General features: G+C 50.2%; 1 protein-coding gene across 1 annotated transcript in view; it reads right to left on the bottom strand.

The window, feature by feature from the left end:
• Nucleotides 1-25,736, bottom strand: part of LOC149371494 (cleavage and polyadenylation specificity factor subunit 6-like) — a 104,489-nt gene that overhangs the window by 11,764 nt on the left and 66,989 nt on the right. The window lies entirely within an intron of this gene.

Below are 25,736 nucleotides of genomic sequence, written 5' to 3'. Positions count from 1 at the left end.
CAAATTAGTTCACAGCAAATTTGTCAACAACGATGTTTAGTTGGTTTGCGAATAACATTTTTCTATTTAAATGCCAAGGGCCTTGAGTTACTCTTGCGTTTCGCCGACACCGGTACCGAACTCGCGGCTTTCGGGAAAGCAGCCGTAGCCACCGAGACAGCGGCGGGTTTTATTTGCGCCAGTATTGCTGTAATAAAACGTAAAAGTAACTTCGCGCTAAATGCGTAACACAACAGCCAGTCGCGAAAAACTGGTTCGGCGCATAATCCGAATCTATGGAAGTACCAAGGTTCATCTCACGAGAAGCAGAATCGAAGCATGCATTTCGTCATTGCCCGTACAAAACAGCCGCTCGTGACACTGCTCAGAATACCACTCTTAAGTTCGAAAACGCGCTAAGCACACATATGTTATGTAATACCTCCGGGCAAGAGCCGCAAACAAACAACAGCAGTCGCGCAGCGCTGATTCGAATGCGAGTGCTCGTGCAAAACGCTGCACGCTAGCAGACGACTCTCGCTCTCCTAACTCAACCCGCGATTGCAGCGCCGCGGTGGCGGGGACGGCGACAGGCCGCCTGCTCCCTACGGGCGCTGCGAGGAGTTATGGAACTAAAAAAGTATCTATAAACGTTGCCTTGGCTAACAGAATAGGCTGCTGGTTAAGACTACGCAGTCAAAATGGCACATAACTTAAGAGTACATTTCTTTGCGCAATGGCTGATGGAGTTAAGAGTACATTTCTTTGCGCAATGGCTGATGGAGTTTCTGCAACACGGTGGTGAGGTCCAGTGTTTGTTGCTTGTCTTGCAACATTAGCTGAAAAGCACACTTGCAAAAGCTGGTCGGGAGAGCGTGCTGCTTGGTGGGTTGGTGCTGCATACTGTGAAGTTAGCACGAAGGGTATAGACGAGGGAAACAAAAAACGTTCGTTAGCGCTGGTGAACGCCTTCCAAGTTCTTTTTTCCTGCACATCGTTTAGTTTTCTCACTAAGTTCTTCCTAACTTGCAAAGGTTGTCGACTAAAGCCATGATATCTTTCAGAGGTCAGCTGGGAGGGATAACAATGTTTCGAGTCCACTCCCGAGCTGTCCATAACGTCAACCATTTTGGCGCTTTTCTTGATAGCATATGTCTCCTAACTGCATTGCATCCTTAAGAGTGAAAGCGTTTGCGTTCAATCAACAGTTCTTCAAGCTCACCTCAGCTGGAAATACTTTTCATTCTTGTTTGTCCCATGCAGATTACCCTCACGTGCAACAAGACTTACTTCCTTCAGATTAACTTCGGCAACGTCGACGAACATGGTCGCATCCTTGCGCGCACAGTGATTCGCCAGGCTATCGTCGGCACGTGGTTTGTGGCTGTAAACTACATCCACACCAAAACCTTGGTGTCATCCAGCAAGAAGACTAGGTGAGTGTGGTATGTAGTCACTTTCTCTTTCTGGCTAGATGTTAATGCACTATAAACGATCCATGTCCTCAATCTTTCGTTTCCTCTGCGCAGCTGATCTGTCCAAGGTCACACCTTTACCTTATTACTTTTTGTTTTTGTTTCTAGTTACCTGGACGGCCCTGGAAAGAAGCGCAACAAATCTGCGTCCTTCCGGAAATCACGAGGCTTTTTTGTGCAGTGAAAAACGACACCACTAGGCCCATTATATAAGTGACTTGTGTGTGCAATAAAAAGAAATGCCTCTACTTTTACTGTGCAACTTTCTGTGCTTTAAAAACATCACTGAGTCCAGGAACTGAGAACATTTCTATTTTGTCTGCCATTTAATGGCCACACGGGCGACACACTTGCAGCCAAGACATGGAACACAGCCATCCATGGAGAGAGAGTGTGTGTGGGGGGTGAGGGGGTGTCAGTTGATGGGCGGGTGGGTGGTTGTGTGTGTAGGGCGGCGGTAGGGGGGGGGGGGGGGGGCTACTGGGGGAACACAAAAATAGAGCTGCGCGCCAAGTGAGGCTGCTGCTACTGCACAAAACTCCAATCTGAGAATGAAAGAGGGAGCAAGCGTGTAAGTCATACGTGTCCAGCCATCCACCCTGCATATCATCGAAGCACTTGCGGCAGTTCTAAGCGAGCGCCAGCATGAGACCACTTGCGGGACCAAATGAGGCTGCCGACACGAAACCTCTACCTCTGTAGATCTCCAATAGGCCATGGCGGGACTGGAAAACGAGAGTGCCCAAATACTGCCCACATGGGTCCCTTGTCGAGTACTTGAGAGCAGGTGCAACGTCAATGTGAACTCTACGCTCGCAACAAAACCTCTGCTAGCTCAGATGGGGCTGCCCACGCGAAACTTCTGCAGGTCCCACATACGCCGTAGTGGGGCTGCAAAAAGGGCGTACCCACATGCTCCCCACAATACCCTTGTAGGGTACTTGAGGGCAGGTGAAGCACTGATAGGGGCTGTGTTCGGAAATTCCCTCGCCAAGCCTAATATGGTCGGCGCAAGCTAAACCGCTGTCTCACATCGACCATGCCTTGTCTGGAAAGCGAGCGTTCCCACAATCTGCCAACGTCGGCCCCTTGTCGGAGTCTTCTACCAACACAAATGCGGAAGCTATAAAAAATTGGCAATGCTGGTTAAACCTGGAGGATTGCGAAATCAACGAGGAGAGACAGAGAGGCGGTGGAGAGCGCGCCGCAGCGGCGGCGGTACCGGCACGCTAGCTATGTGCCGCTACTGCGCATGCGCAACTGGCGAGCGCAACTGGCGAGGCTTCTGCGGTTCCGCGAAATCCTAATTTATTATTGCGACAGCCACCGTCTCTACCCGGCACCTGCCAAGGGGCTGAGTAAGGCGGAGGAGCGAACTCTAGGGTGCCTGCAGACAGGAACTCTTCTCTGTCCTGCCATAGCAAAACACTTCGATCCGAACACAGATGGGCGCTGCCCGCACTGTGGAGAGATCTGCGATATCTTTCACATGGTGTGGGCATGTACTCAGAATCCTCACCTTCCCCCACCCGAGAGGCATGGGAGACTGCCCTCCTCAACTGCTCCACACTGGAGTCCCACAGGGCTGTAGTAAAGCGGGCGCGAGACGGGGCCTCGTCGTGCGGTGTCCCTGACTAAGGATACCGGCCATGCAGCAGGGTTTGTTGACCCTGCAACGCGACAAGAAGGTCGGCTGTCTTCTACTCTTCCGATCTGGCGACACGACTGAATCCGAGGTTCGAGCTCGATGTCCTGGTGGCGATCAACGGCACCAGGAGCGAGGTGAGCACGTTCCTGAGATCACTCTTCGATTCCTGTCTGAATGCGGATACGAATGAGAGCAAGATTCTCAACGAAATCGGAACCCTGCTAGTCAACATAGCGGGAGATCACCTGCGGGACTCGAGTCCTGCAAGTGCCTTCGCTTACCTGCTTCTCACCAACATCAAGTACGGTATACCATCAATTATACTGGCCGCTTTCAAAGAGGAATTCTGTCGGCACATAACCAACGAGAAGGCTGTCGAGTTGCCGATAGAAGATTCCAAATGTGCCTAAACATCTCCACAACGAAGCTGAACGACATTTTAAAGAGACGGACAATTTTGAATGACGTCATTGATTACGCTTCTTTCTTAGAGACTTCTAAGCAGGAAGACGTTGTTTTAAAAACTTACGAGCGAGATGGTGCCACTGAGCTCTTGAGGCGGTGGCACGCGACAGCGGCAATGAAGACAATTTTTATCGGCCTTGATAACATCACTTATCTTTATGTGAGCGGTGAACGCCACATCGAGGCTCTAATGACATCTCTAGATGCATCCGAGAGAAAACATAAGGGCGCGGCAGCCGTATACCTTCTCGCTTCCAGCGCCTGCAACTCACTGGTGGACCTCGAGTGGATACCAACGCCTCCCTCGCCCAGCAGGACCGTATTCTGCTTGCACCAGATCGACCTGATGCCAAACGTGCGGAACGCAATGTACTCCGTGGAATTCGTCACGCCGGAGCGAAGCCTCCAGGTGACCGCAATTTTGTCATCGAAGCAATCAAGGTGGACAGCTTGTCAAGCGCTATTTTCAGCCCTGAAGACAACTCGCTTTTGAAGACTCTGTTCGCTAGCCTGATTCTTCTTGTGCCGCAACCACTGAGCCTATCAAGCATCCAGGACAACCACTTCACGCAGTCGTTCCTGGAGAAAGTGCTGCAAGGCCACTCTTCGGAGCACGAGACGCGCTTAGCGCTGGCACGACACCGTCTCCCCTTCGAAAGCCGTCTCGTTTCCGGACGAATATACGACTACATTAAGCTGCAGAGGGGAGACAGGATCCTGGTCTCGCCAGCGCTGTATTCCCTCATACGGATGGACCCAGTGCACTCCGACGTCTTCAATACACCGGTCATCGCTGTAGCTTTGGCGCAGTCTGTCTGGCGCTTTATTCTAACGGAAACTAAGCTCTGGTCTACTGCTGCGCGAGACCACATTAGCGAGCTTTTGGACTGCTTCCGGAAGCATTATTTTACGGCGGGCAAAATTCTTCAGAGTGTCGATGACCAGGTCAACACAGTCGCAGCCTAACTGGCTGTTTCCTCCGTGCTCGCCAGGCTTACGGAGCCCGACTGGTACAAAGTGGAGAGGGCCTGGCGCCACTGGAGCCTCTCCCACAGCCGGTTCTTCTACATGCGCGAGGCCTTCTACCGGTGCCCCACGTCCCTGAGTCCCGCCAGCAGAGAAAGCGTGGACGTCCCCCTGATGTACGTCGAGGCTTTCTCCAGGGCGTTTCAGTGCCAGCCCACTGATCGAATGGCCAAGAAGCGAGCCTGTGCGCTCGCTAAACAATGACTTTAGCAACGTGGCTTCGTTGCCTCGCTGTTTTTATGCTTGTGGTGACGAACCTTGTAGAGAAGTGTCGACTTCAAATTGAATGTGGATCGTTTGCATTTGGCTGTGGTATTAACCGCAGGTTGATTCATTTGACTATTGCAGGTATTTCCGCGCCGTTCTTCCTGGTTTGGTTGATACTCATTCAGAAACGGTGATCAGGATCTATTTGAATGAGATGAAATGAATCGCTTTTATTTTTTTCCTAATTTGTAGCAAGAATTCCTCGATTTTAAGTACGAGGTAGCACTAAAAACATTTGCTGTTCAGCTGAGGCGTATGTTTTGTCATCAAACCGAGCCATGAACACAGTGGCCTGCTTAGTGGCAAAATAAGGCTTGTGCGATGTTTTGTTGCTCGAATTTCGCATTTTTCACCTGCAAGACTAATAATTTGTTTGTTTATAGTGCTATGCATTGTGTACACTGTCAACCGCATGTCTTAATTGCGTGAACTCATTCGGTGTATGAAAGCCATCCTTGGGTGTAATACTAAAGTGAGTAGTCCTTAAAGCAAATGTGTATGTATATATATATATATATATATATATATATATATATATATATATATATATATATATATATATATATATAGTTCAAACGTGTAAATTAAGCTATAAGTGAAAAAATGTGCAGCCGCTCTAGTGGTGAAGTCTTGCAGGTCTGATGTGCTTGACCACTCTAGTCTCATTGCGTAATGGTAGCAGGGATTTTAGTCGGAATTATGCTCTAGTGTAAAACAGTTGAATACTTATTTCTTACTTACAGCTACACAGCGCAAAGACAAACACGGACAAGTAAGGAAACACCACACAACGCTGACTGCAACAAAACCTTATTGATGCGCGCAGCATGTACATATACCGTATCGCACGCATGCGCAGCAACGAAAGGAAAAAAGGGATTGATTGATTGATTGATTGATTGATTGATTGATTGATTGATTGATTGATTGATTGATTGATTGATTGATTGATTGATTGATTGATTGATTGATTGATTGATTGATTGAAACATCTTTAAATACAGTATTCTCAGAACATGTGAGTGGGCCGCCTAGTCCGGTAGTCCATTGGCTGCTGCTGCAGCGCTGGCCCTCCTCACCAGCCAGTGCTGACGGTCAGGATCATCGCTGAGCAGAATAGCCTCCCACTGGTCCACCGAGGGGTTGGGAATGGGGTCAACTAAGGTATTAAATTGGCATGCCCACACCATATGGCAGAGGTTAGCTACCTCTCCACAGTGCGGGCAAAAAAGAAGATGTCACGCTTTATCTGGCACCGGCATCACCAGCCAATATACCTAAAATTCCGATTTCATTTTATTTTGCGGCTCTTGCCGTAAATACGTCTTTTTGCCACGGACAATAAACAAAGTGGGTAAAATGACAAACATATCGCATTACACAAATTTTTGTATTTTTTATTGTGTAGAAAAAAAACTAAACAGCATAAAAAGGTTGACTAAAACTCATCTACGTTCTAAATATTTTTTTGTACTGAACCCGTCTGAACCCGTTTGAACCGGTTCAGTATGGCCCGAACCGGTTCGAACTGGAACAGAATGTTGCCGTGGAGCTGAACACGGAACTGAACCCGAAAGGTGTGAACCCGAACCTGAACCAAACCCGAAAAAATTCCGGTTCGACACCCTGCTTTCAGTATTGTGTTCAACAGCCTCTTATAAAGTTTATGTACCTCTTCACAGATTACTAGTGGATCAACGTGCTCGCCCTGAAAAAGTTTGTTGACTCTTCTCAGGTCACAATGGATCAGCTCGAGAAACAGAAAGTAGGCGTAGTTTCTGTCATCACGGTACATTTCCTTGAGGAGGAAGTTCTTTCTGAAGTACCCAGGAAGTGTGTCTTCAGCGGGCCATACTGCGATAGTATGCGGTCAATATAGTCTGCTATCGCCAGCCATCTTGTGCCTGAAAGGGCAAGGATTTTGAGGGGCTCCATCCTCTCTTGAGCATCACTGCTTTTACTGTAGAGGTTCCTGTAAGCATTTTGCCTCGTGCTGCTGTGAGCGAAGTAATTATGCGTCTCTTACACCATAAACTCGAGCCTTGCTGGCATTGCCTTTGACGCAACGAGGTCCAAAGAATGACACGCGCATTATACAAGTGTGAGCGCAGTTGTGAGCAATTGCCAAGCCTACGCAATCCTTTGGGTTGAGTGAATTTTCACGAAGGATTGCCTCTATATATAGTGTCCGCCTCTCCGTTGCTCGCCTCCTTCAAATAAAGAAAAGTAGCGATGATCCTTTTTGGATATAGCACTGTAAAAGCGAACCGAAATGCACACGGCTTTCTTTGTTGACGCATCGGTTGACTCGTCGATCAAAAGGGAATAAGGCTTCCCAGCAATGTCCTCTTTCAGTGTGCCAGAGAAGTATGGCGTGATAACTTTCATGATTAGTGCAGTCTATTTAGTTCCGTGCATAACGAGGTTACAATGCAGCTCGTCCTTTAGAACATCGGAAATCTCATCCACACAGTTTATGGGCATGTGGCAAGCCGCAAATACTGCAATATTGAGTGCGCACCTTTTGTTGCTAAAGCAACAATACGCGAGTCGCCGAGCCATTTTGCAGAGCTGACGAAAGGCGCATAGCTAGCGTGCCGGGGCCGCCGCCGCTGCCGCGCGCTCTCCATCACCTCTCTCTCTCTCCTCGATGCTTTCGCAATTCTCCCGGCTAAACCAGAGCTATACCACTGCCAATTTTTTTCATTGGCATCAGCCGTAAGAGCTGGCGCAATCATTTCCCGCAGCATTGGCTGGTTACTTGGGGCCATCCTATACTACGGTGCTTGTCTGTCTCGGCATAATGCGCTCTCATCTCACAGTTTACATCTTGCTAATGTGTCATTTTCTTGAACAGGCACGATCCAGTTTGAAACGAAACAGACGCACAGAATGTTTTAAGCTCCCGCCCCTTCAACTTTGGAAAAACTTGTCTTGCAGCCACTGTTGCCGGAATATCCGGGAATATGCTTCCCTATTCAAGCACATTTGCCCAGTCCTTTCACCAGCACCAGACATTCACGGTGTCCCTCGTTCCCGCGCCAATGAACTTTATTCTAGTGGCGCACCACCCTAGCGGCTGTTGCGAGCTATATTTGCCGGTCAAGTGTAGCCTAACCGTGCTGACAGCTTTTCCAAGCACTGGTTTTCTATGGCTGGGCTATACAAGCCACAGAAGAAACGTGGGAGCCACCGGCGAAAGCTCCTTCTGTGCTTTACCCCCGCCAAAAATGTATTTGCATATATGAGCGCCCCTTTATTTGTTAAAGCGGGATTCACATGGGTGACTTCGAGACGGGAGGGAGTTGACGACGGCGCTGTTCTGCGAAGGCCCCTCCCCAACCAGCTTCCGCGCCCAGTTTCCTTGAAGGCTTCCCCGGCCTGTTCCATCGAAGTATATACTAGGCAGTATATTCTGGTGTCCTAAGCATAGCACCACTTCACCGCTGCTGCCATTGCGCCAGCGCTGATTGGTTCCTATGTGGTTACGCCAGGCCTCCTTGGGGTGGGGGCCCTTTTGCTCGGCCGGCCCAAAAGCTCCCCGGTTGGCCGTCATTTCTTCGCGCGCCCGGCAACTTCGCGGTGGGGTGGGGGGCAACGCCTTGAGAGTAGAACACCAAGCACTTCGAGGGAATAGGCCTCTCCCGGCTTACGTCATCAGCGCACGTGTCCATGGTCTGATGGGCAAAACATGCACCTTATGGAGGAGGCTCTCACCGGGCGAAGAAAGGCTGCGAGACGTCTCGAAACGGGAACAAAAGTGGCGGGGGAGCGCTCGACACCAGCAAAACCGGTTCAGAACCGAATGTGGACGATTTTGCCAATGAGGCCACAGCAGGCGCAGTCATGGAAAGGGAGGCGACGCCTGGAGAGTCAAATGAGAGCATAAACCACTTCGAGGAAACGGCGCTGAAGCCAGCGCTGACGCGTCCTCGTCTGTGCGCACCGAACCTCTGGCGACTGGCGACCGTGACATCCCTCTCAGACTTCGCCTCCCATGTGAATGAGGGGGTTGGGGCTTTGCCGACCAGTAACGTCATGCACCTCCCCTTTTGACGTTCCCAGTGTGATTATCTCCCCATGTCTTTATATTGCGAAAGCAATACTGCTAGCGGTTTGTGCCTTCAGCGTGGTGCGGCGGTAGTTACCATTGACCTTTAGCTTGACCTCTGTTGTGACGTCACACCAGCTGCGAAAAACCAGGGCCCCAGCTCGCGCGGTCAGTGTGGAGCGGCGGTAGCTACCAGACGGACTCTGGTAGCTACCAACAGCGGTGAGCCTCGCGCTCCTCACGCTAGGGGGCGCTACAGCCGGAGTGACGTCACACAAGCTGTTAAAAACCAGGGCCTCAGCTCGCGCCGTCAGCTGCCGTCAGCGGCGGTAGCTACCAACGACGGATCTGCCGTACCGTGTACGGTGCCGTCTACTGTCAAGCTTAAGGAGAAGGCGGCTCGCCAGTGTGAAACCAGGAAGAAACAACGAGCTACGGAGACAGAAGAAGAACGACTTTCGAGACGACGTGCTCAATATGCAGCTAGGCGACTATGTACAAACTCTGAAAAAGATTCGGGTGTAACGAATGGCTAACTTTGATAACATAACCCTTACTAAGAGCACCACCAAGACACGCCACCAGCCAACCTAGGCGCAGCCAGGGGAAATTGCTTTCGCAATTACCGGGCTTAACCAAGCTAAGCCTCAGCCAATTTTTCTAACAAGGACGCGAAATTGCTGTCTATGAACGAGGGTTTTCGGTTGGAAAATTGCTTCCTGTAAGTCAGCTTTCCTGCAATTTATAAAGTAGTTAATTGATGACCTATTTCAACGGGTGACTGCTTGCCTGAGACATGTTACATTTTCTTTTCTGGTGTGGTTCTCGTGTTGTGCGTATACAGCCGTTACAGAGAAAAAAAGGAGTTTGAAGAAGGTCGTGCTGATTTCAAAATTTTCCCAGTGCACATTAGGAAGTCAGCGCTTGTCTTCGCTCATTTTTTTTTTTTTTTAAGTCCTCTCTTATGCTTGTGCACTGCTCTGTATGGCGCTGCCCTGCCCGGCAAGTTCCGCAACTTTTGTAAGAGGTATTTCGCGGCCGAGTGCACACCAGAAGCATGCATTTTCCAGCTGCGGCGCCGTGTTGTCGCGAGCAGGCGACGAGTCGCAGGTCATGCACATGCCAGACAGCGACCAATAATCAGCTAACGAGGAGCTGGGCGCCTGCAGGCTCGGCATTTTATAGTTGGGTCCGTTGCTGCTCTGCTTATCGCCAAAGCGCGGATGAGGGCGCTCGATCGGCACGGCGTCAATTCGTGGGCACAATGATGCAGCGAGATAGGTGCCTTCGCACTGGTGATGTTAGGCAAAAGAAAGTCGCGGCCGCGTCTACTTTTTTTTGTTCTTTTGCGATGCACACGCTCTTTTCCGCAATCACGCGAGCTTACGTCCACTGCAGATGCAACGATTCATTCAGCGCAACGAGAAAGCCAGCGGCAGGCCGCCGGACACGCCCCACGTGCACCTTACCAGCAGATGGCAGTTAAGCCAATTTCAGCAGCAGTGCGGTGGTCGTACACGTGCTAATACAACACAGCCTTGGAATTCACGGCGAAGGTGCTCGACAAAAACAAGAAAAGAAAAAAAAATTACCGACGATTACGTTACTTCCTAATGCGAAATTTGAGCGCAGCAAATAAGCTGTTTCACCTTTTCGATAGATTGAGGCAAAGAAATCGAGTAACACATGTATGCGCTATCACAGAATGTATGCGCTATCACAGGTCTAGCCGTGGGAAGGTGGTCACGTATTCGTCGACGTGCCGGGGCCTACGTGAAATAACCGGCGCGTCGGCAACTGAAGAGCACCCTATCCGCCACACAAGAACAGGGGGGGGGGGGGGGGGGGGACCCTTTTCTCCTCTTTCTGCATGGCGGCGACGGTGTTCTATGCAGTCACGTTATCTTGACTCTCTAGCGGCGTCAGCGGCATCCAGCGGTATCAGTCGGTCGCTGCTAGCGCTGGGGGGATGAAAGGGGGGCGGAGCTGGGGCCGACGACAACGCGAAACCCAGGAACGGACGCCAAAGTGCTGCGCTCTAAAATAAAATGTTCCACTCGAAGGGCGGATTAACTACGTTATCGCGAAAAGGCATATCTCAACTATATTATGGGCAGAAGAAGAGGGCAACCTGGGGTGCCGTACGATGCCATTTGAGGCCAACCAACCAACCAACGCCAGATCCGAGGCACTCCCCGCTTATAAAATGAGCGCCCGGCGTCAGAAAGACCAGAAGCACCCCCGACGACCCGAAGTGCAGATCGCCACTCAGGCGTCTATTGTGCCCTCAGCACCTTTTTACCTCCGCGCGTTGGCAGCGAGGGGACCCCTACTTGTGTGTGCAGTCGAACATGGCGTTTGCAGCGTCCGTCACTGATGAGTCCGCTGCCGGCGCAACCAACGGGCCGAAGAACGACGACACCAAGCCCATGAACGGATATGCCAAACTTCTGGGCGCTTGCATCTTGTCTGCGAGCAGTAGTAACGGCAGCAGCAGTAGCGGTAGCAGTAGCAGCAGCGATTCGAGCAGTTCCAGCAGTGACGAAGAAGACAGCAGCGCTTCGGAGACCATCGATGTCGTCGGTGAAAGAGCGGACGACGATGCCGACACTGATCACGACCAACAAGTTGTCGCTGCCGACGCCACAAGCAGCGTACCTCTCGACCCTGCGGTGAAGGTACCCCAGGTAACGCTCGTCAACAAGGCCGAGTTTCTGCCCAAGATGGAACTGCAGGTCAGCCCACAAGGAAGGTAAGTTTTCAAAAGTGTTTAGGTTTTGATGTACCAAAGTGATCAGGTTATGAGGGACGCCGTAGTGAAGGGCTCCGCAAAATTCGACCACCTGGGGTTCTTTGACGTGCACTGTCATCGCATAGTATACACGGGCCTCCAGAATTTCGCCTCCATCGAAATTCAACCACCGCGGTCGGGATCGAACGTGTCACCTCCAAAGACCGCTGAGAAGCGTTGGAAATGCGAAAGCGAATACCGTGGCGCAAATGGGAGATCAGCAGAGCGTCTGCTACTTCCTTTTGTTTCCCGTGTAAACAGCGTTACATATATTTCTAAAAATGGTTTCGCTGCATGCGATGTGCGCGGACACACTGCCTTAGCGTCGCTCATCATTTTCGTTAGCCCTAGCCGTCATGGCCGCTTCGGGTGTCTTGTTTGCACGTAGTGGTTCCTTGGTTAGTAATGATCTAGGAGTATTTTCCTCGATTTAAAATAAAACTTGAGCAAACGGAGTGGTTCCTGTGGCCTCAGCCATAGTTGTTCCAAATTACCTAGAGCAGAAGGGGAAAAGTTGCGCACTTACGGCAACTCTTCTTGCGCATATCAGGAACGTTCGTGCTTGGCTAGTGTTGGCCCAGAACCGTGAATTCTGGTGTGGATTAATCGTTTAACAGATTTTTATTGCGGGAGCAATACACGCCAGGTCTAACCTCTCGTCGCGTGGTCCGTGGAGCCCCGTTCCTCGAGGAGCCGCGCCGTGACGTCGGCCTTTCCGTTGCTATGGCGACGCGTGACATCAGCTTGCTCTCTCCTCCGACGTTACGCGCGCGCGCGGCATTGCGACGTCACGTTGGCCAAGCAGCAGGACGGTCGAATGGATTTCTGCGCGTGCGCGCCGCTTGTCTCAGCCCGGCGCCAACGTTACTAGATTACCTGGTCAGTTTGCAAACTCCGCTGCACTTCGGCGGCCAAACGTGGCCCCATTCGCCTCCCTTTCGTGAGGTACAGTCGAGCGCGATTTGAAGGTTATCGCGCGAGCGTCGACCAGCCTAGCACTCCATGCACCTGGCGGCCGGTTTTGGAACAGGAAAAATCATGATTTCGCACTCTTCTCTCCCTCGTTCGCTGTTCCATACAACAACCATCACCCCGCGACGAACCCACCGCCCTTCCCATGGAGGAAGGAAAGAACTAAGGAGAGGCCCTGACGTCACATTTTGTGAAGCCGCCCCGCAACCGGAAGTTGGCTCGGCTTTCCTCACTATCGTCCTTCTCCACCGAGCTACGGGGCGGGTTCCGCGCGCGGCTCGCAAGCACTTCGTAAAAGAAAGGTATCAAAAAAACCGCGCCGCTCGCCGCTACACTCCTACACCTCCCTCCCCGCAAACACGCACCTTGACACAGACCGGCGCACAAGTGCGGTGAACCTTTTCCGACGCCAGGCGAAGAAAGACGACATTGCGCGCCGCTTATAGCTCAGCTCACCATCCTCCTCGGGCTACCGTACACCCGCCGTGTGGCCTTCGAAACGCAGCTCAGCATCGCCGAGAGCGGCTTCGTGTTTCTGTGCTGTTTGGTGAGGTGCGAAAGTTCGCTGATCAAAACAATCAACGCTTCTTCGCGTGTCGAAGCGCGGTTCCGGAGTGCCACCTTTTCGCGAGATTCATTTCAATGCATCGATCGCTCCGCGTAACGACACCAAGTTTGACGAACAAGATATCAAATGAGCGGTTATTTGCCGCATTTAAAAACAATCCTAGATGCGTGCGTAACGTTACGACGCCAGGCATGTAGACTTTAACACGCAAGGCCGAACGCACCGTGCCGAAAGCCCGTCCACCGCCACCGAGAAACACTCGGGCCCCTAGCAACAACGACGCTAACGACGCCGTACGCCGTTGCTAGTGGCCCGAGTTTTCTTAGCAACAACGACAACGTTGCTAGTGGCCCGACTTTTTAAGCCTAAATTTTGACGTCACTTCCGCCACATTCTCGCCAATGCATTGGGATTACGAAGGGCCTCTCCTTAGTTTTCCTTTCTCCATGGCCCTTCCTCTCTATTCTATGCTTTCAATTTGTTGCGATAAACCGTGGACTTGGTTACCTCGTATCTTCGCAGGCGATAATAAAATTGGTGGGGAAGATCAGGTAAAGCCAGTGCTTGGCACTTCTTGATTTTAACGGCTTTGAAGTTGGAAAAAATATATCAACGCAGCATCGCCTCGTCATATAGCCTTTGTTCACCAGATAATACCAAAAAAATACGTCGTGCGCACTATGATCACTGGCTGTTCGCAGAACCAAAAAAGAAACTGATAGCCCAGCAGGGAGTGACGGCTGCTGAAGGAACAGCAAAAAGAGTGAGGGAAGCTGGCCGGATATCTCCCTCGCCTCGGCAGCGAATTCTGGGCCATGGCGCTGTTCATGTTCCCGGTCGACGCTAGCACGATAACCTTCAAATCGCGCTCGACTGTACGTGGCGCTTTCGACGCTGTTGGCCCGCTCTGGCCGGTCTCTCGTCACACGAACTATCGCTGTCAGACGAGCGCGCTGTGTTTCACGCCACTTTACGCCGGTAATTCCTGTTTAGCGAAGACATTTCCAAGATAGCGCACAATTATTATTCTGAATGTGCAACTATTGAGGCTGCGCGAACGGTCCTGGGCGGCAGAGGTACGATCGGGATGTCTGAATCATCAGCTATTTCGATGAGACGTCTGGATCTTGGTCGGGTATAGCTTTTTGTTTCATTTACTTCCCTACAAACTAAATGTCTCTTTGCTAACGGTGAGCCACGAAACGGTAGATGAGTCGCATGTTTCCGAAAACATTGAAACCTGAGGCTAAGTACCATCGGTTTGAAGCAAGACAGTCAACGGTGCATACGTGCTTTTAAAAGGAAGATGCAGCAATGCCACCGTGAAACTTCGATGTTATTCAGGTCATAAAAAGCGAAAAATGACGGTAATAGCACAGATAAGATTGAGAGCAGTATATTAAATTCATATAGCAAAAAAACATATACATCATAACAGGAGCCACTTACAAGTGGCTTACAAGAGACGTGCTTTTTTGTTTGCAACAGCATCCTTCTCCTTGCTCTCTAAACGGTGATTAACATCCCTCGAGAGAAACTGCATTCTTGTATGATGATGATGATGAAATAACTTTATTGGCACCCGTCAGAGGGCGAAAAAGACGAGTCTTGACCGCCGTCATCTTCCTCCCCTTTCAGCAGGCTGGGATCCCTTGGGATTCAGCGGTGTCCAGGGCCACACGGATGACTTCTTTTTGTTCTTCTTCTTTCTGGCTGGCCATTAAAGCCTCTCAGAACTCTATATTCCTGTCTGGTTCGTTGTGGCTAGGGCATGTCCACACCATGTGGATCATGTCTGCTATTTCATTACAATGTTTACACCTGGGGGTCTTGGACCGCCGGATGCCATCTGCTTAGTGCGAGTGGGTTCGGAAAAACTCCCGCCTGTAACTTTCTCCATATGACCTCTTCCTTTTTGCTGAGGCCCTTGCATGCTCCAGGTAATGTCTGTCATCCTAATCTGTAATGGCTAAGAATATCTTGGTACGTGTTCAGCTCCTCGCTCGTCTGAAGGGGCTCTCTGCTCGACGAGACCGCATTGGGGTCCCGGTGTGTGAGTCCTCGGGACAATGCGTGCGCTGTCTCGTTTCCCCGGAGGCCCTCGTGGGCAGGAGTCCAAACAAGGTTAATTAGTTCTGCCGGTGTCGGGCCGGCATTCAGAATTTTGACTGCTTCGACACATACCCTGCCTGCGTTGTAGTTGCGGATTCTTCATTCTTGTAGCAATAACAAAGTTCAGTGTCTGACACGTGCTCAGCACAACACAAGCGAGCAAGGATGCTCTTCCAGCACTTTCCAGAAAATGTTTGTCGCCTTGGCGATGGTCAGCGTGAATTGCGGTCGCACATTACGCAGAACGCTGATCTTGCCTCGGTTTGAGAGCAGACAGGTCGACAGCTCGGCCGCACCGACTTACGGACGCATAGCTCGGGTGCACCGACGCTATCGCGCTTCTGTGTTGAGTTGCAGCCGGAGCCAACGCCGCGTGAGCTGCGTCGCTCGAATCGCACTGATATAAATGCGGCAAGGACACAGAGGAGCAGCGATCCACTTGCAGCGCAGTTTAATCCAACAAAGAAACACCTGGCACAAAAAATGGCTGAGGCTTAACTTGGTTAACCTGCATGGCTTTCCTTGGTTGAATACTTGATCATTTTAATACAACCACTAGAAGCCTTCCTCGTGGGGGAAGACAACGGCATGGCTACAGCGGAACGCCGACTAACCCCGAGACGCGCGTTGGGTGGGCGCCTGGATTGCCACGGAAGCCGCGTCCGTCTGCCCGGTGGTGCGAGCGTTTCACCTACACCGAGTGTGAACGCGCGTTCGAAATGCGCGGGAATGCCGCTCGAGGACATTCCGGTGTCTGTGCGATGGCATCGTTCTCCCTCTCCCAGCGCGTGACGGCGATCTGTCGTGACGTCATGTGTCACGTGGTATGTCACGTGGTGTGTCGTCACTGTACCACGTGGTCTGCGCGGCGTGCAACCACAATTCTAGTACACTATAACCACAGCGACGGCGCGAGGTGGACCCTCATCTTCCTCTGTCGTGACGTGATGTGTCACGTGGTGTGCACGGCGCGTAACCACGGCGAAGGGCTGTAGTGTACCTCTAGTAATATGCTTCGCATAAAAACGCTTCGCTGTATTCTTCGCTGATGTGGTCAGCGCAAGGTCAATTGGTCAGCGTGGCTACTCTTGCCGAGAAGCCGGTCAAACAGCGACGAGAACGCCCCCGCTCGGCGGTACAGGCAAGGGCGACATCCGCGGCGCCGGAGTTTGCAAACTGAAAAAGTAATGTAGTAACGGTGCCCGGCGCAGCGTCGCCAACGTAACGTGTCCGACCACAACCGCTCCGCTTGCGGCGGTGACTGGTGTGCGTTGCATGCGTTGGCATCGACAACACTGTGCCAGAAACGTGGCGCTGAAGCCATAGGCCGTCGGTGTTCATTGGCGTTGGCGTTGACCACGTTTTACACTCCTATCATTTTAAGGCAAGGAAGTGCGCATAATGGCTCCCTGGGTCAGTGGACGCCTGAATCGTGCTTAGAGATAGGTGGGGTGATGGCAGAGAGATGTGAGCTGCAGGCATTGACAAGGTTGTGCCAGAAATGCGGCGCTGAAGCCATAGGTCCTCGGCGTTCATTGGCGTTGTCAACGTTTTACACTCCGATCATTTTAAGGAACGGAAGAGTGCAAGCGGCGAGGCACGCCAGCTGTGCGTAGTGACGTCACTTGCTCCTCGCGCACGCGCAGTATTGCCGTGCAAGAGCACGAGAAACGGCGAGACTGTCGGTAGTGTAGCTTACGCAACAAAATATGCTACGCACAGATGTTGCTTTCGCAATCCTCCAGGTTTAACCAGAGCTAAACCAATGCGAACTTTTTTCATCGCTGGTTAGTCACTCCATGCAAAAAGTCGAGAAAGTTGCTTCTCAAGTCGGCATCATCCTAGCCCAAATAAATGGATTCGAGATTAGTTAGGTCCTGTTCGCAAATACTTGAGTCACACCGTCGCAGCACGCATGGGTTCAGTATTCTGGACAAAAGCCTCTTATAATATCTATGTACCTCTTCGGATTCCTAGTGGATCAACGTTCTCGCCCTAGAAAAGTTTGTTGACTCTTCTCAGGTCACAAAGGATCGGCTCTAGAAACAGAAAGTAGGCGTGGTTTCTGTCATCAGGCTACATTTCCTTTAGCGGGCCATACTGCGCAAGTATGCGGTCAATACAGTCTGCTAGCCAGCCATCTTGTGCTTGAAAGGGCAAGGATGTTCAGGGGCTCCATCCTCTTGAACATCACTGCTTTTACAGTAGAGGTTCCTGTAGGAATTTTGCCTCGTGCTACTGTGAGCGAAGTGTCTCTTTCACCATAAACTCGAGGCTTGCTGGCATTGCCTTTGACGCAACGAGGTCCAAAGAATGACACGAGCATTTTACGAGTTTGAGCGCGTCTTTCATCTTTCTCCGCAAAGAATTGTGGCTCCCACAGATTGGGTTTGCGCCATCAGTGACCAAGTCTACGCAATCCTTTGGGTTGAGTGAATTTTCACGAAGGATTGCCTACATATAGTCTCCGCCTTTCCGTCGTTCGTCTCCTTGAAATCAAGAAAGCAGTAGTAGTAGTGTAAAACTTTATTCCGCAAAATGGGACGGGGCTTAGCGGTTGGGCTCTTGAGCAGCAGGTGGTGTTCCTACGTACAGGATCCCATTGGTTCTTGCTGCCTCCGCGGCCCACTCAACCAGCGCAAGCCGATCTTGCGGGTCGGAGCTGGACAGAAGCTCCTCCCACTGCTTCACTGACGAGATTGTAACTTTGGGCTCTATCGGGCTCGCCCGACAGCCCCATGTGGAGCGGTAGAGGGTGGCTATCTCTCCGCACCACACGCATTCTGGAGTGCATTGCCTAGGCCAAATCTTACTGTAGCGACTTGGGTATGACTTTGTTTGTAGCCGTCTCCATATAGTTGCCTGATGTCTTAGGGGGAAGCGGGTATTTACAGCGTCCTAACTTCCAAAACATGGTGCGCTCTCCGTAGCTGTTCGGAGTAGTGTTGGTTTCCCCCTTGTCGTCGCTCGCTCGGTTTGTGTAACCTCGAACTATCGCGTCGACTTTAAGGTTTCGCTCCACTGCTCCGTGCCCATACCACATTCTGCTTGTTTTTGAGTTTGTCGCCTCCCTAAGGAGGGTGCCGGCCTGCTTATTCTTCCCCTTAGGAAGCGTCTGCATGCAGCCTGTGAGTCTGTTACTATTGTTTAGCTCTTGTTTCTGTTTGCTTCCGTGATGGCTAAAGCTATTGCCACCTCCTCCGCCGTGTCGATATCCCCAGTCCAAATTGACATGCTGAAATAGCGATGATCCTCTTGGATATGTCGCTGTAAAAGCGGACCGAAATGCACACAGCTTTCTTTGTTGACGCATCGGTTGACTCGTCAATCAAAAGGGAATAAGGCTTCCCAGCAATGTCCTCTTTCAGTGTGCAAGAGAAGTATGGCGTGATAACTTTCATGATTAGTGCAGTCTATTTAGTTCCGTGCATAACGAGGTTACAATGCAGCTCGTCCTTTAGTACGTCGGAAAGCTCATCCACACAGTATATGGGCATGTATATACAGGGTGTTTCACGTCACTTGAACCAAGGATTTAAAAAAAAAAGCTGTAAACCGCAGCCCGCTGAAACCAACGTTACATTTGTTCGCCATCATGTGGCGCTCCTCAGAATATTTTTATTGCGCTTAATTAGTTAATTCACTAACATGAATTATGCAAATTTTCAAATATTCATTTTAGTGCAAAGAACGTTACGTTAGCTTGTAGAGCAGGTTTATAAACAACCGATTCAGTTTACTGTAACATCGTATCTTTTACGGGCTCCTTTTTTCCGGCATCTAAAGAAAGCCCGCGAAATATGACAAAGTCCCACGTGACTACGCTCGTGCGCTACAAAATTGCAGCGCTCTCAACGGCGTTTCAAGCAAACGGAGCGTGCCCGCTGACCGTGGCGAAGTGAACGGCCGCCGCGTAGTGATGCAAAACTATCGATAGTTGAGTCACTATCGAACTATCGATGGTAAAGAAGACTATTGATATTACTATCGATAGCGCGCTATCGATAGTTAGTACTATCAATAAAATATACATAGTACTATCGATAGGCGTAACGATACTACTTGTTATAAATAGTACTATCTGTTCTATAAAATCAACCACCGCATCCACTGCATCCTAAACTTGGTTTACCGAGTGTGTGGTATGGCGGTGATGATATGAGTAACTGACAGGACTCGCCCGTTTTCGCGGCCTGCGCGTCACCGAGCTCTGCAGACGTTCCCTACGTAAAGTTGCTGGATAAAATGTTAGCATGCGAATGTCTTAGTTGCGAAGCATGTTTTCGAAAAGCATTTCTGCAGCGGTTACGACCGACAGTTTCACTATCGATAGTAGAATCGATAGTAATACTATCGATAGTAGAATCGATAGTATTACTATCGATAGTAGACTATCGATAGTTTTTTTTTACACTATCGATAGTCAATTTTCCGATAGTTTTGCATCACTACCGCCGCGCCGCTGCTAAGAGCGGCGCGGCGGCCGCTCTTGATATGACGAAAGGGTTCTGCCTTCCGTAGTGCTGCAAACATCTTCGCCGGTGGCTACCACCTTTCTTCTCTGGCTTGGATAGCCCAGCCATAGTAAACCAGTTCTTGGAGAAGCTGTCGGCAAGGTAGCCACCGGCGAAGGCTCCTCCTGTGCTTTTCCCATTCTCGGAAGAACACATGCAGCACCCTGCCCCACCAAAAATGTATTTGCATATATCAGCCGACATTCACACGGGTGACTTCGAGACGGGAGGCAGTTGACGACGACGCTATTCTGCGAAGGCCCCACTCCAACCAGCTTCCTCGCTCTGTTCCATTGAAGTATCTTCCAAGAACTATACTCGAAGTGCTTCCTGTTCTCATATGACTCACAAGGCGTTGACCCTCTTTCCATGACCATGCCTGCTTTTTTTTTTCTAGTAATGGGCGGGTGACTCACACTTTGGCGATATCCGAACAATTCACCCGCCACCCCATTCAGTAGGGTGTTGCTGCAGGCTGGATGGATAGGAGCACCCCCTTTGAAACGGGGTGGTGGCAATTACCACCATGCTCAGCTTTTCTTTCTTTATTTTTTTTTGTTTACTGTGTTGGCAATTCTCATTAAGAATCGCCATCTTTACCTACAGTTTCCTACAATTCTAACTTTCTGCCACATCTCTGCTTTTCAGCCACCAATCCTCCAATCGCTTTTTGCTAACTTCCACTGCAGATTTATTTACATGACCATTGTTATCTTTAAACCCTAGGGCCTCAGGAAGAGTGACTGCGCCTGCATCGACATCCGGATGGATACCATCAGATTTGATTATGAGGTGTTCAATTGTTTCCACAGATCTACCACAGTCTGCACATGTGTCATAATCTTCGTTGAATTTTTTTTTGTAGCTGCGCGTTCTAAGATACCCTGACCTAGCTTCAAAGAGTAGGGCACTGCCTCTTGAGTTATCATAGAAAAATTCTTTCCTGATCTGATCTGCTCGGCCGGCCCAAAAGCTTCCCCTGATGGCAGTCATTTCTTTAGTAGAACGGCAGATTGGGCGAGTTGGTTAGCGCTGTTTATATGCACTTGTCACCATGGAACACCAACAGGACCAGATAGAGGAGTAGACAGATCAGCGCCGATCAGACCAGATCAGAGATAAGAGACAGATCAGATCAGAGTAGATTACCGCCGTGTTTGTCTACTCCTCTATCTGGTCCTGTTGTTTAGCGCTGTTTATATGTAGTCATTTCTTCGCGCGCATGGCAACTTCGCGGTGGGGTGGGGGGCAACGCCTTGAGAGTAGAACACCAAGCACTTCGAGGGAAGAGGCCTGTCCCGGCTTACGTCATCAGCGCACGTGTCCATGGTCTGATGGGCAAAACATGCACCTTATGGAGGAGGCTCTCACCGGGCGTAGAAAGGCTGCGAGACGTCTCGAAACGGAAGCAAAAGGTGCGGGGGAGCGCTCGACACCAGCAAAACCGGTTCAGAACCGAATGTGGACGATTTTGCCAATGAGGCCACAACAGGCGCAGTCATGGAAAGGGAGGCGACGCCTTGAGAGTGATATGGGAACACAGAGCACTTCGAGGAAACGGCGCTGAAGCCAGCGCTGACGCGTCCTCGTCTGTGCGCACCGAACCTCTGGCGACCGTGACTAATCCCTCTCAGACTTCGTCTGCTGTGTGAATGCTGGGGTGGGAGCTTTCTTCCTTTGGGGGAGGAGCTTATTTTCCCCTTCTCTTCTCTAACCTTTCGGCTGGAAAACGTCTTCCTGCAAGTCAGCTTTCCTGCAGTTTAGAAAGTTGTTAATTGATGACCTATTTCAACGGGTGGCTGCTTGCCTGAGAGATGCTACGTTTTCTTTTCCGGTGCGGTATCGTGTTGCGCGTATACAGCCGTTACAGGGGAAAAAAAAGTTTCAAGAAGGTCGTGTTAATTTCAAAACTTTCCCGTGCACATTTGGAAGTCAGTGCTTGACTTCGCTCCTTTGTTTTTTTAAATTTTCAATCTCTTGTGCACTGCTCTCTATGGAGCTGCCCTAAATACCCGGCAAGTTTTGTAACTTTTGATAGAAGGTATTTCGCTGCCGAGTGCACCCCCAGAAGCATCCATTTCCCAGCTGCAGCGCCGTGTTGTCGCGAGCAGGCGACGAGTCGAAGGTCATGCACATGCCGGACAGCGGCCAATAATCGGCGAACGAAGAGTTGGGCGCGTGCAGGCTCGGCATCTTGTAGTTGGGTCCGTTGCTGCGCGGCTTATCGCCAAAGCGCGGATGAGGGCGGTCGCCATGGCGTCAATTCGTGGGCACAATGACGCAGCGAGATAGGTGCTTTCACACTGGTGATGTTAAGAAAAAGGAAAGCGCGGCCGCGTCTTTTTTTTTTTTTCTTTTGCGATGCACATGCTCTTTTCCACGAGCACGCCAGCTTACGTCCACTGCAGATGCAACGATTCGTTCAGCGCAACGAGAAAGCCAGCGGCAGGCCGCGCGGCCATTCTCCGCCGCGCGGTGCGGGCGTTTCTTTGGGGACTGTGGGGCTGCGGCAGCTCCGCGGCCACGCGTCTGCATACAGCCGCGCTTCAGGCGCTAAAAAACAATTGCCGAGCCTACTTCCGCAGCGTGGCGGTGTTGCAGGAAGTATTTACGTTATCAAATAGATAACATTGATGCGTTATATTGGTAATTATTTTGCTACTCACGGTACTTGTGCCGTCGCTTAGACCGCGCTCGTGCTTATGTCGCCACCGTCTTGGTGCTCCGCCGCAAAGAAAACTTTTTGTTCAATATCAAGCATTAGATATGCGGCTAGCATGCAGTTCCAAATCCCATGTACTCTTAATCCTTCCTGCTGGCCATAAAGCACCCCCCACAAACAGGGCTTCCTTGTCGCCTGCGTGGTGCGCCAGTTTATCAACAAATTACCGCTGTGAGCTTAACTCTTTCGCTACCGCGCCATAGGCGATCGTTCGCATATGATCGATTCAAATCGCCCGCGCAAAAAAGCTAATTTTGGAGCGTTGTGGACGTGCTCCGCCATCTAGTTTGCGAGCTCAACAACTGCTCTTTCGATTGCAGCCTTGGTTTCAGTGTTTTGACATGAGGGGGCGCCGTGAAAAATAAAACTTTGAACGGCCGCAGCACCGTCAGCCGGAGAAAATGGCGTCCGCGTCGCCGCGCGCTCCTCGGAAACGAAAGCTGACACCGAGCACGTCGGCCGGTTCCGGTTTCGTTTTTCGCGACGAAAGCAGCGGTTATTAGTCGGGCAACAATGTACAAACGTTGGATTTCGGTTTCGGCTGCGAGACTTCGCCTCGGGAGCCTGGAACGTCAGCGCGTACTTGCATGTAAGTTCTGTTTTCGTTCGCTGTGTGTTTTCTGCGGTGCATACGGTTTGTAATTGATGACAGTGGTTTATTTTTGTGCTTCAGGGTCTTGACAACGTATGGCGAAGACAGTTTGCCAAATGCTCAAGGTCGCGTCGCGTTTTTCAACCAAGACGACAGCTAGGTGTCCATATCGGCACATCGCTGCGGAGCGGCGCTCGGAGATTCGCTCGAGTTCTAGACTTTTTTTTTGATGCTCTTCACGGCGGAAATGATGAAGATCGTGTGCGGAAACACTAATAAGTATGCATGGATGAAGATTTTCAGCAAATTCGGCGTGACGGCTCATGGGAAGACGTGAATCTGTTGGAGATTCTGATGTTCATTGGAATCATCATATACATTGGAATTGTTGACCTGCCACGACTGTATCTCTACTGAAATACCAGAATAATCTATTCTGGCCCTCTGCCATCAAAAATCATTTCTCAAAATGGTTTTTCGCTTTTTTTTGTTTTTGTTTTTTTGCACGTAACGGACCCGGATGATTCAGTGGCGGCAGCTTCTATTGGCAACACTTGAAAAGTGTCCTGGCTTTTGAAGCACATCGATAAAACTTATTTCATCGATCCTGATGTTTTAGAGCTTGCCTAAAATGCCAAATTTTATCAGCTGGCTTTCAGGGAGCAGCTCATTCAAGAAATCTTCGGGTATGATGAGGGAAAAGAAGTCCACGCCCCCAATCCTCTCATAGAATCCATTCAACACCAACCGAAAAGAATGAAAAAAAGAAGAAACTACAAGCTCGGCTATCAGAGAACAAGGGAGGAACAAAGATAAAACCTTATGTGAAGCACTTGTCAGTCTACCTCTGCTTCACATCTTCACCTCTGATTGCTCTTCACAGTGGCACCACAGTCATGACCCCTGACTTGACAAGCCATGGAAAGTGCAGTAAATTTTTCTCATAGCTGAAACTGTGAATAATGACAGCTATAAACATGTGCAACAGTTTGTATATTCCAGTTTTCCTCTAATCAAGTTCGGGCTTAGTGCAGCCGGTAATTTTTGTTTTTGCTATTTACTTTTTTTGTGTTTTTAGCAAATTTCACAAATAAATGCTCATTTACTTTTGCACACACAACTCTGGTGTTTGTTTCATTCAGAAGTGTAACTAATAAGCTACAATTTCATGCATTGCAATATGTGCTGGGTGTATTAGTTCTTGAGAAAAAAAATTTTCTTTCAGTACGCTCCAAATCGTGCATTTTTCCGCGGTAGCGAAAGAGTTAACTGAGCCGCAGCGCCAACAGAAAACAAATTTTGTCATGGTTTATGCAACCTGGTGCATAAAAACATACTTTCGCTTAATTTATCAAAGCTTGAATAGTTATTAGCAGAGAAGCCACCTTTCACGAAGTGCGAAAGACTATAATGAAATCGCGCGTAATTTCCTATTATTAAGGTAGATACCAAAAGCAGAAAGATACTACGGTAAACCCTTTACCCCCACCTCCCTCGATCCCTCTGACATGCGTGCGGAAAGAGCAACTGAAACTGGTAGCGGTCGTGCTTACAATCCTGTGCACGAAGTGTGTTTAGTGGGAACAAGAGCAAGCTCAGCACAAGAATGCCGAACACGTACTGATGATCGAAAACACGCGCATCGTCGGGACAACCTTCAGTCTGCAGCTCGCCTATCCAGTTACTACTGCACTGAGTCAAATCAATAGATCGACATTCTGATGCATAAAATTATCACAGATGATAGCACACGTAAAACGCGACAACAAACGACACGCCAGCGCAGAAATCTGCTTAGCAGTACCGGTTTCCAGTCCGTACCCTACGTGGTCGGCTACCCTCGGATGTCATGCTGATGAGTAACTGCGCGCAAGATAACCGAAGTACTCTCTGGAAGAGGGAAAATGTGAATAGTGACGCACAGCACACACCCTCATAAGGTAACTTCTGCCGTTGTTGTGCTCTATCATCTAACAGGTAAACACGCGTTCTACGCGCGGCGCCGGCGCGACCCGCAGTCCCTCGGGCCGCGCGCGCCGACAGATGGCGAATGGTGTCGAGAGTACGAGCGCGCCCGCAGCCTGCGTGTGAGGGTAAAAGAAAGCGGCTTTTCCCCGTCAAAGAACCCCCCTCCAGCCAGTGGCGTCGGCCGATTCTCATTGTCCTGCTAGCGTGACAATGCAGGGAGTGGCAGATGAAAGGGGATAGTCCCCTCCCTCCATGGTCGGGGATAGACCCGCTCTTCAGCGGTACAGTTATTTTAGGCCGCAGAAAAGACAAGCTTCAAAGAGAAATTTTTGAAGCAGCAGTCATCCTTCGTTCGGGGACAAACACATGCGTGAGCAATCCATCAGTGACGCTTCTCAAGAGAGAATTAGAATTCCTATCAGAATGATTAGATTTGGGGCATGACGATGTACGCGTGTGCCACACGTGCCATGGGTGCTAATCATGTTTTTTTTTTTTTTGCCTAATGCTGTCTTCACTGCATGTTATCTTTTTTCTGTTGTCATTGATGAGCGCAAAGCATATATTCGTTGCCGCGGGTTCCAAT

The sequence above is a fragment of the Amblyomma mixtum genome, chromosome 1 (assembly GCF_055824585.1).
Source record: "Amblyomma mixtum isolate Tamu chromosome 1, ASM5582458v1, whole genome shotgun sequence".
In the NCBI taxonomy this organism is placed as follows: Eukaryota; Metazoa; Arthropoda; class Arachnida; order Ixodida; family Ixodidae; genus Amblyomma; species Amblyomma mixtum.
The sequence above is the reverse complement of the archived record's forward strand: the minus strand, read 5'-3'. Positions and strand labels throughout refer to the sequence as shown.